At 36.4% G+C, this 8,993-nt stretch overlaps 1 long non-coding RNA gene across 1 annotated transcript; it reads left to right on the top strand.

The window, feature by feature from the left end:
• The first annotated feature begins 405 nt into the window (after positions 1-405).
• LOC131737874 (uncharacterized) lies at positions 406-6,946 on the top strand. Its single transcript, XR_009329452.1, has 3 exons — positions 406-742; positions 2,586-2,749; positions 6,624-6,946. It is a non-coding gene; the product is annotated as an uncharacterized LOC131737874 (long non-coding RNA).
• The last annotated feature ends 2,047 nt before the right edge of the window (positions 6,947-8,993 follow it).

Raw genomic sequence — 8,993 nt, 5'->3', positions numbered from 1 at the left:
GTTACTGGGCTTGCTAGAAACAATCACAGCAGCAGGGTATCCTATATCAAGTCAATATCAATATAAAAGTGTACCGTAATAAAAACATAGCAAAGTGTAATAAAGCACAGTGAAAGCATGGTGAAGCATGGATAAGAATTGAAAAGCACAGCAAGGTATGGTAAAGAACATTCAGAAACATGGCAAATGAGGGGAAACTATAGTAAATGCATAGCATAGCCATGGGAAAACATGGTAAATCTGCAAAAATACTGTCCATAAATACTATGTTAAACTTTTATAAGGGTATGTCTTAATAAAGCAGGTTTAGGAGTTTTGGCTTACAGTACATAGTTTATTTGCTTAAGAAGCTAGTGTACTGAGAGCGTACAGCATTTCAAATCATTCAGGGGAGCTGTACTGATCATTAAGAGCAGTGCTCGGGATGAATGAAGAGTTTTATAACACTCACAAGTTTCTTTTAGTTTTTGGTACATCTCAATATTTTATGAAGTCAAAAGGGATTTGAATCAGCGCCTATAACAGAAATGCCAAAGAAATATCCTCTTTTTTTGTCACTTTAATGTCTATTTTTTGTTGCAGTTTTGTGAGTGCCATACATTTTTTAGGAGGAGATTCATTGTATAAAGTTACCACGGATCTAATTCATGTTGTGTATATTTGAAAATTAAATAGAAAAAATCCTAAAAAACAAAGAAACATTCTTGTGGAGGTACTTGGACAAAACCGTAAAACTGGAAAGGTAAGCATGTTTAATAATTCATCAGAAAGAATGTGGCTTCCGTGATTATGTTTACCCTGGGGTTATGCATTAACGAATTACTTTCACACAATATAATGGGCACTGTGTTGGAAACAGTGTATCAACTTCACATCCAACCCTCTGAACTCACATGCTTTTTTGTCCTTAAATTTGCAAAACAGGCGTATATTCCTTGCCTGAGTGATCAAGCCATTTGTAATTAAGTAAGTCTGCAATCCAATAGATGCAGGATCTAACAAGCCCTTCACGGGACACTTACAGCACAATGTTATTTTCACATACTGTATTGACATTCAATGACTCTTCTCAGAGGTGCTGTATACATGAGTGTTTATTCATTTTAAGGTCTGGCTGTTGTCAACATGAGTGTTTGCCATTTTGCTAGTGCAATGCTTTGCTTGGGGCATATCCTCCTATGACTAGAAGTTCAATCTAACTTTGGCAGTGCAACATTTCACTTGTCACACAGATCATATGAGTACAAAACCTGCCAAATATTTTAAATCAATCAGACATAAACAGTAGCAGCAAGTTACGAGACAGAAACGTTAATGTCATCAGAATGCTGGGAAAGATGATGTCAGCTCTGGTAAACCAGAGAGCCTGATGTTATTTTGTCAGCTTGTTTTCTGAAGCTGTGTCCTCAGTGCTGGGCTTGGCCTTCGCTTTCAGAATGATTTTGTTGCTGTCTTTGGCAGGTACCCAGATCTTTGTTCATTCTTCACCTTAGACACAGTGGTATGCTTGTCTTGACTTAGCTTTTTGGTGTGGCCACTTTCTGATTCAGAGCACCAGCCCATTGTGATCTATAGCCTTCATACCACTTTTACCTAATGAATGTTCAGTTGACAGCAATTAAAAGGCAATGTGTAGTATAAAAACATGGTGCAACAATTGCAACTTGTGTGGGTCTAAAAAGAGAACTAGGCCATCCCTCTTCAACAATCCTCAAGGCTCCAAAAAAACTAACAAACTGCCTATAGCAGGGTGTTGCTGCCCCATTAACCTACAAAAACAACATAATCCTCTGCAAATATTACAATATGTACAACATAACGTTACTGTCAGTGCCACACCCAAAAACATGACTCGCTGGACACGTGTGTAACAGGGTGGAGGCCGGACGCGAACCGGCAACCACTCATATTGCGAGCGTCTAAACCACAATGCAAAAGAGCAGGGTTCACCTGCATTCATGGTTATAGAGCTTTTAACCTCATCTCATCTCACCGACAGGACAAAACAGTACCCATAATGGCCGTGTACCGCTACACTCTTCCCACCCCTTCACCACGCTCTTAAAATAGCACTTATGTTAACAATTCTGTATAATAGAGTGCTGCATGTATTTCTTGTATATTTAGCACATACAGTTTTTTGTAAATCCATTAAGTCTCCAATGGAGATCTCCCACTCAAAAGCAGTATTCTGCCCATTCTGTAAAGCAGTGATGTTGATGCAGTGGTAATATAACTACTTTGTAGGCTAAATCCCATAGTTATTGTTTTTATTTATTGAAAAAAAACATAAGATGAAAAAAAGAAGGAGAAATTGAGCACACAATTTTATTTTTATAAAGCGGCTATGCTACCACTGTACCACACATGTTTTTTAGGACTGCAAGAGATTCTATCTCTTATAAAAGACAGCGTCATACAGGTCTGTTTTGGAGGAAGATTACAGGTGTCTGTACAGGTTTTTATTTGTTATTAATATCATTATTTCTAGCTTGTTTCTTAAATAAACATGGTACACCTTGAGCATTTTGTGAGTCTTCTTTTTAAACAATGTTTGTGTATTTTTTGTATCCATTTTGTTTCAGATTCATTACTTGGGACTGTCAAGCACCCTTCTGAATTCTTGGCCTTTGCTATTTTGCGTTGAAGAAGATGATTTATTGATTTTTTTCACTGGATCATGGTCAACCTGGTTTTATTTTTTTCTTTTTGGCATCAGTTTGACAAGTTTGCCCTGCCATGGCTTCAGGTGACCATGACATTAATCAACAGTATCACAGAATAGTAATACCATTGCCTCTAAATTGCATTTCCATGAATGTTCTTGAACAAACAACCTTTATCCATTAAACAAGACAGCAGAAAGAGCTTGAACTTGAAGGCGCACTGATAAATAAAACCCTTATTTTATATTGAAGGTTTGTTGAAGGGTCACTGATAGAGAAAACCCTGATTACGTATTGAAAGTTTGTTGAAAGTTCAAGTTGCAGTTATAAAGTAATCAAGCTATGGGGATATAAGGCAAGGGCAAAGAACAGAGGGACATTTTATAAGTAGTCTTCTCCTAAACATAATCCTCAAGAGCACTTGCACCTCATGTGACTGCTGTCTTAGACCTAAACAGTGACTTCACTAGCTTACCTTGCCTTCATCGTGACAGGGATATTTACTCTCCAGAATAACCTCATAGTGTGTGATTGTTGGCCATACTAGAAAGTAGCAACAAGCAATATGTTACACAGAGTTCTTGACAAACCTGCTTGGATTTTCCTTAATTGCCAGTTTATTGATATTATACAAAACTTACAACAGGTTGTGTAATGGCTTTCCAGTTCCTGAAATTGAGGGGAATACCAAACTTGTTGAACAGGAGTTTATATAAGATGGTGGATGTACAGCAGGGTAACTAGGCGCTCATGTCACATTGACTGCTGCCCACTGTTAAATGAATTGCACTTCCATTAGTTACTGTACATAGGTCTCAAATGTGCAGTTCATGAAGAAATGTTGGTATACACTTTAGTAGCAGCACTTATCTAAATTTCTATATGCCACATTCTCCTGCCAGTAAGGAAAGCAATAAGCTTCCCAATCCAATAGCTCCTTTACTGATCACATGATTGAATTGAACCAATCAGCAGGTTGGTTAAAATGACATATTCTATAATAGTTATTTATCTTATCATGGCTATTGTAAACCTTACCTCTGGTGTCAAGGTCAATATAAAAGCTTTAATGCTTTCAAACTGTAATGCGTGTGAACAGCACCAATTAAATCTGACATCAGAGACAGAAAGGATATGTGATATCTAACACATAGGCCAAAAGCAGACATCAGTAGAGATCATTATTATCAATTTGTCATTGTCATAAGGGTTGTTATACACGCAGCCTCCCTGACATTCTGTAATATACAGAAGCTGCATCTCCCTGTTGCCAGACCGTTTCGTTCACGAGGTACAACACCAGCGAGACTCTGGTGTAAACCAGTCTCGAGACAGTTCTATGAGATACATGTGATACAGCAGCAGCAGCAGCCACCATTATTATTATTATTTGCTTATTTAGCAGACGCCTTTATCCAAGGTGACTTACAGAGACTAGGGTGTTTGAACTATGCATCAGCTGCAGAGTCACTTACAACAACGTCTCACCTAAAAGACGGAGCGCAAGGAGGTTAAGTGACTTGCTCAGGGTTACACAATGATTTGAACCAAGGACCTCCTGGTTACAAGCCCTTTTCTTTAACCACTGGACCACACAGTCTCATGTGGAGCCCAGTTGATCACTTTGGACAAGTTGATTCCTTACAGCCTAGTCAGAAGTACAGACACATCCTGCTATGGACTTCCTCTAACTAGCATTTCCAGGAGACGGTCAACTTTGTGGGAAGCATTTTGGATTCATGGTCCACCATTAGATTCCATCAAAACAAATGTAATCCATAGCTATAAAATATATGTAGTAACGCTAAAAAAAACTAATTGACGTTTTGACTGTAAAAAAAAAATGCTTTGTTTTTTTTTCCATGCATTTATTGTAGTCTATTAAGAGGCTTGTGCATCATCTGTGGTGGAAAAAAAAAAACAAAAAAAAACTGACGCACAAAAAACACAATTCACAAAAAAAAGATCAACCAAAAACTGATCAAGGCTTCCTGTGGTTTGAAGCTGAAGTGCTTCCCCCAGTGCAAGGATTCTCCAGGTGATGTAGTACTTTCTGAAATTCTGCTATTTTGATCACCTTGCAGGGAAGAAGGAAAGTCTGAGTTTGTTTACTTTCAACTAAAACTGTCCTTTCCAGCAGTACTCCTGAAGTAGCTGCTGGATGAGTTTAACCCTCTTCACAGCCACCGCAGTTATGTCCTAATGAAGTGTTTTTCCAAATCTTAAAAGTCAAGTTCAAACAAATATAAGTCAGTGACAAACATCCAGTTTTGCCACAGTTGTTAATTAAAAATTGGATCAATCAGCATGCCAAAAAAGTTGATGTCCTTGATGTGTACCAACAAGGTGACATGCGAGAAAAAATATATACTCGTGCGCATGTCTTACTGTCTCATCAGATAGTGAGGTGCGGCCACGAGATAGTAAGACTTGCAGAAGATAGAGATTTCTTCTCTCATGTCCCCTCCCGGGCTCCATGCCAGCAGCATGTACAGATTATTGTAAAATAAAAATTGGCAACAAAAATGGAAAAAGTTGTACTTAAGACCTAGATGTCATTAGGAACACAAATTAGGTTTTTGGATGAATAACCAGGCAAGGGCAACACTATCTGAAAGCATCGCTATCAGACACAAGAGGTTTCTTTAACCAAATTAGCACCATATTTCATGCTTTAAAATAAAAATACAATAATGTGTTTGTTTCAAAACTGGACATTTGACACATTTGAAATGAGGTTTTAGCATCATGACAAAGTGCATTAAAATGACTGGATGTTTTTAATATTTAACTAAAAATACCATTCCTACATTCAGAATGATATTCAAATGTTATTGTGTTATTATGTTAAAGTTTTTTAAAGGTCAAAAAGAACTTATGAGTGTGGGAAAGGAACCTTTCCATTCAACACCTACAAATAGAAAATTATGTTAAAAATAAAACTTGTAAATTTGCTGGAAAATTCACAACTCTTCCTCTGTGAGAAATAACTACTAAAATGAGGAAGTGGTGTATTATAGAAAATCACATTAGAAAACATCTTAGTACAGTACTGTTCCTGACTGCAGTTAAATAAGTTAACCATCTTCATTCAATAGTGTTGAGTAACTTTGTTTTGGGAGGCAGTGTGGTCCAGTGGTCATAGTCCCAGGCTTGTAACCTGAAGGTCACCGGTTCAAATCCCACCTCTGCCACTGACTGACTCACTGTGTGACCATGAGCAAGTCACTTAACCTCCTTGTGCTCCATCCTGTGGATGAGATGTTAAATCAATGTCCTATTGTAAGTGACTCTGCATATAATGCACAGTTCACAGCCTGCCTCTGTAAAGCGCTTTGTGATGGTGGTCCACTATGAAAGGCGCTATATAAAAAAAAGATATTATTATTATTGTTGTTGTAAAATGTTTCAGTAACTGGTTCTGCAAAACACTAATTAATGAAATACCTGTCAGTGCATTAAATCTTGTTGAAAAGCATTATTAAAAATGAAAACAGGTAAATGTACAGCATGCTAATGGTGACAGTATGGTACACTGCTAAATTACTGAGCGGTTGCTATAGTAGACTTCAACAGGTTGGACTTTGTGCATTTGTGCTGAACGTCTTTGGAGACACTGTAACATCATAAAGCCAAGCTTACTTAATTATCTAACCTGGGGTATCTATGGTCACCTTTAGTCAAATTTCTACAAAACTACTGTAATGTGCTTATGATGTATTCTTACTTGTTGAGCATATCAGTAGTAGAAATGACTGTTTCTCTTACTGAATGGGTTTTCTCTTATATGAAAAAAAGATGTTGTGTCAGCTTACATTCAGCCAACCTCAGTTTGGATAAAGTACTGCTGTCAGGTTTGGTTTTATACTTTCCTGTATTTTAATTTCTCTTCAAACCAAATGTACTGTAGCAGTTAATTTATTTGTTTTTTATATATCTTGAACTGTTTGTTTTCAGGAATCCAACCCTTGCAGTGTGGAGTAGTGGTTAGGGCTCTGGACTCTTGACCGGAGGGACGTGGGCTTAATCCCAGGTGGGGGACACTGCTGCTGTACCCTTGAGCAAGGTACTTTACCTAGATTGCTCCAGTAAAAACCCAACTGTATAAATGGGCAATTGTGTGTATATTGTTGTATGTAAATAATGTGATATCTTGTAACAATTGTAAGTCACCCTGGATAAGGGTGTCTGCTAAGAAATAGATAATGATAAGAATGACATTTTGATTTTATTCCCAACACAATATAAGCACTAATTGATTCATATTTTAAATGATCGCTTTGGGTAACATTTTACAGTGTGTCTCTAATTACTATGAATTTACATAGTAGATACTTAGTAAATACATGGGTACTTACACATACAATAATTACAATGTTATTATTCATAGTTACTCAATGTGTACATTTTTTTTGCATGAAGTAACTCTAACCCTATCCCTAACCCTTAACCCTCTATTCCTAACTCCAAACCTAACCCTAACCCTAATTAATTTCTGGTACAATTGTGTGCTTACATATATCATGCAAAAAGATGTGCCTATTAAGTACATTGTAACTATGCATAATAACATTGTAAGTATGTGTAAGTAGCCATGTATTTACTATGTAAGTACTATGTAAATACACAGTGATTAGACACACTGAATGTAAAGTTTTACCTTACTTTGTCGCTGCTGCAATATGGAACTTTTCACTTTCATCAATAGAAATATTCTGCTGGAATTCCACTCCAGGCTCCATACATCACTGAGCTTTGTAATAGTTTTCAAACGAATGTAATATTGTGACATATAGAGCTAGATTATGCACAAGAGGAAGTTTAAAGAAACTGAAACATAAAAATAGGAAGTCGTGAAATTCATTTCAAAAACCCTTTTTAAATTGTAAAAGACATTTCACAATTCAGGTCATTTGAAACTTCAGGATTCAAAAAAAACCTTTTAAAGGAAGAGAAACACGTTTATTTGATGTATTGTCGATGTGTTGTACATTTTTTTCTGGGTAAAACAGTGTTGAGAGTTTTTTTCATGGTCAATGATACATAGTGATTATTTATTTATGTATTGTTTATTTACACAATGATAGTTTCATGAGTCAACTGGTATTACAGTAGGTAAAAGGATAGCACTTTGTTTACATTGCAGACTCCAATAAGAACTAGTCATGGACTAGCTAATGTTAACTTAGGGAAGAAAGTTTTGTCCAAGATTACTGCCATCAGGGTCTGTAAAACCAGCTCTTAGTATCTGTAACTAAACTGTAATTGTAGACGCAGATGTTGTTACACAGTAAATACACAATCACATGTGTAAATACATTCCAACTATGTTTAAAACAAGTCCAGAGTTAAAGACAAATGTAATCACTGCTATGTTATACATATAAAAAATATATAATTTACACCTCTGCTGTGTAAATGACAAGAAAATGGTCCATGTAGTCCACAGTAGTCCATATAGCTTGGAATTAAACAGACCTAGTTTTGTTTCACATTTTATTACCTTTTATTTTTAAATGATAATAAAAGGCAATACAATGTAACTTTAGTTAATCGTTATTAACAGTTATTACATCAAAACCAAAACAATCAAAGACTGGTTTATGGGTGTGTACATAAAGGACGGATTGATTTAACTTGCACATCATCATTGGTGTAAACAGCTTTCCTACTGCTGAGCGGATCAAAAACTAATTAGGAACCACTTTACTGTTTAGTAACTATCTGGAAATGCCACCCATCGATTTGCAGCTTACTAAACCATTGTATAACAATGAAATACAACTTTATACAGCTATATTCATGCTTGCTAATACAGTGTTCTGAGGTTACTACATTTGCATTTACTGCAACTGTAGTATCATTATTTATTATTATTTCTTTATTTATTTATTTATTTATTTGGCAGACGCCTTTATCCAAAGCGACTTACAGGTGTTACAGCGCAATACAGGGTTACAATGCAAAACCAATATTTAAATAGTTTCCAGTAAGTGCAAATTATACTGCTAAAATACAATACAAAAATAAAATGGAACAAGCTAGGATTACAGCAATGTAATCTACGGCAATATAATACGAGTGCAACAGTGCATCAGCTGAGGATCCAGTAACATGGTGCTGAGGTCAGGTGAGTCCAGTACTTAGGAGGAGGAGTACATCAAGAGATCGACAAGTACAGTCTAAACAGGTGAGTCTTCTCTCAGTCGCACCTGGGAAAATCTAAAACACTTAGCAAGCAATTAGTCTAGTAATCTAAGACAGTTAGCAAGCAATTAGCCTAACAAGCAGTTTAACCTATAAAGGGATCTCATTTATTAGCAGTAA

This window comes from Acipenser ruthenus, chromosome 8 (genome assembly GCF_902713425.1).
Source record: "Acipenser ruthenus chromosome 8, fAciRut3.2 maternal haplotype, whole genome shotgun sequence".
In the NCBI taxonomy this organism is placed as follows: domain Eukaryota; kingdom Metazoa; phylum Chordata; class Actinopteri; order Acipenseriformes; family Acipenseridae; genus Acipenser; species Acipenser ruthenus.
The sequence above is the reverse complement of the archived record's forward strand: the minus strand, read 5'-3'. Positions and strand labels throughout refer to the sequence as shown.